Genomic DNA, 2,974 nt, shown 5'->3' with positions numbered 1-2,974 from the left:
GCAGCTTCAATTTCTACCTCGGTGCATTTGAGTCTTCTGTGTACTGCGACAGATACCACCGCCATTTCCTATTTTCCAATTCTTTCGGTATACTTAAATTTCTTCTGGATTTTAATATCACTGCAAACTTGCTCTCTGTACGCTACATTACATATTTTCATCGGAGTTCTGTCTGAACATTACCGTGTAGTCTGTTAATAATCGTCGAATACATGGAGCAGAGTAACCAGCCTCTCTGTACAGTTTATCCAGGATTGATAAAAGCGTTCATTCAGCATGACGTCGACTTTTCCCGTGTGGGTAGCTCTATTCCAGACTGGACAGGCGTACTTTGGAATGGAAAAACACAGGGCCGTACCAGCCGTTCAGAGGGCAGTAGGATCTGCTCCCCACTTACTGAAAGTAAGTTTGTTCATAATGTTGTTCCTCGTTGCTAACTTCTTAACATTTTGGGTACAGACCTGTCAAGGGATACTTCTAGCATATTTGACTGTCTGTGTGTTCCAACTGCTGGCCCTCCCACTACGTTGTGAGTTTTTCTTTTGCCAGTCTAGATCTTAAGTGAAATTGCAAGTGGACCGTTAGGATTTTACGAGCAAATACGTGCTAAAAACATTTTCTTCTGGGAAATGTCTAAAGCTCGCCTCTTCTACACTGTGAACTTGCACGAACCAGTTCAAACTTTGCTCTAAGGCAAATAAAGGGATAAAGTCGAAAAGAAATACTTTTTATCCAATAATCATTATCCTTTGCGGAGATCCGGTGGTTTAAAGTCGAGCTAAATGTAGCACGTAAAATTCATTCTTACGTGAATTAAATGCGCGTAAACTGTTTAATGTGATTTAAATAAATAACAAATGCATTCTTACGTTTAAATTCAAAACCAGTTTTCATAAACATAGCTTCATTCCCAGTTTACTTGCAAAGAGACGTTATTCTGTGAGTTCTTTTCACGCACACTACTTCTATGTTTCAAATTACGTGAAAAAAACACCTTTTCTGGAAGGTTTCTGAAGCGCCCCACTTCTATGTTTTAACCTTTTACGAATCGGTTCGAACTTTGCACGAAGGTACATAAATGGATAAACTCAAAACTAACTTTTTTAATCCAATAATCGTCATGCGTTGTTGAGATACGACTGTTTAAGGTCGAGGCACATGTAGCACGTAAAAACCATCCGCCGACCGGAGTGGCCGAGCGGTTCTAGGCGCTTCAGTCCGGAACCACGCGATCGCTACGGTCGCAGGTTCGAATCCTACCTCGGACATGGATGTGTGTGACGTCCTTAGGTTAATTAGGGTTAAGTAGTTCTAAGTTCTAGGGGACTGATGACCTCAGATGTTAAATCCCATAGTGCTCAGAGCCATTTGAACCATTTTGAAAAACCATCCGCGGAAACGGTTTAAAATGATTTAGATGAATAAAAAGTGCACTCTTACAATAAAATTGAAAACTTGATTTCAAATTTCCAGCTTCATTCGGATCACATGAGCAAAAAAACCCGTTTTTGTGAGCATTTTTACGCGCGCCACGTATGTTTCAAATTTGTGCGAATAGTGTGAGACCTTAACTTTCCCGGCGAATCGAATGTTCAAATAACTTACGGGTTTGCTGCCCGGTGACGTCCTTGCATTTGTGCCTCGAGAATGGCAGGGTGTGCTCCTGTCGAAATACCGGCGGTGTTCGACGACGTCCCCCGGCAGCAAACGCGTAAGTTATTTGTGCGAACAGGTTTAAATTTTGTAAGAAGTTAGACAACTACACATAATTAATGGTAGTCCTCTTGACGTAAGAAGGGATGTTGCTTTTCGACTTAACTGGTAGCTTCAAAGACATTTAAATCGAAACATCTTGACACATTCGCGTTCTTTACAAGATAACCCTGCTTATCCAGTGCAGTGAGCTCGCTCAGCTGCAATTTGTTGGCACATCTGCATCTTAGAATTTACCGTATTTTACGGATTATAAGACGCTACGGACTATGAGACGTTTCGGTCTATAAGACTCACCTGAATTTTTAAGCAATTCTTTTAAAAAATAACATTTTTACCATTTTTATTATTTGACTGCAAAGCCAGAATAAAAAAATTCTTAGTTTATAAAACCGAACTGACCTTTAAAATCCCTGAAAATCGTCATCTGAACTTTCTTCGTCTACTTCTCCTTCTTCGTCTTCGTCGTCATCAATGTCCTCTCCATATACACTACTGGCCATTAAAATTGCTACATCAAGGAGAAATGCAGATGATAACGGGTATTCATTGCACAAATCGCCAGTATGGCGATGACGAATACACGCTTCCAATGTGCGTTCACCGCGGTGCCACCAAACACGGTTGCGAGCATCATGATGCTGTAAACAGAACCTGGATTCATCCGAAGAAATGACGTTTTGCCATTCGTGCACCCTGGTTCGTCGTCGAGTACACCATCACAGGCGATCCTGTCTGTGATGCAGCGTCAAGGGTAATCGCAGACATGGTCTCCGAGCTGACAGTCCATGCTGCTGTAAACGTCGTCGAACTGTTCGTGCAGATGGTTGTTGTCTTGCAAACGCCCTCATCTGTTTACTCAGGGATCGAGTCGTGTCTGCACGATCCGTTACAGCCATGCGGATAAGATGCCTGTCATCTCGACTGCTAGTGATACGAGGCCGTTGGGATCCAGCACGGTGTTCTGTATTACCCTCCTGAACCCACCGATTCCATGTTTTGCTAACAGTCATTGGATCTCCACCAACGCAAGCAGCAATGTCGCGATACGATAAACCGCAATCGCGATAGGCTACAATCCGACCTTTATCAAAGTCGGAAACGTGATGGTAAGCAGTTCTCCTCCTTACACGAGGCATCACAACAACGTTTCACCAGGCAACGCCGGTCAACTGCTGTTTGTGTATGAGAAATCGGTTGGAAACTTTCGTCATGTCAGCACGTTGTAGGTGTCGCCACCGGCGCCAACCTTGTATGAATG

Source organism: Schistocerca cancellata, chromosome 9 (genome assembly GCF_023864275.1).
Source record: "Schistocerca cancellata isolate TAMUIC-IGC-003103 chromosome 9, iqSchCanc2.1, whole genome shotgun sequence".
Taxonomy (NCBI): domain Eukaryota; kingdom Metazoa; phylum Arthropoda; class Insecta; order Orthoptera; family Acrididae; genus Schistocerca; species Schistocerca cancellata.
This window is presented reverse-complemented; position numbering follows the sequence as displayed.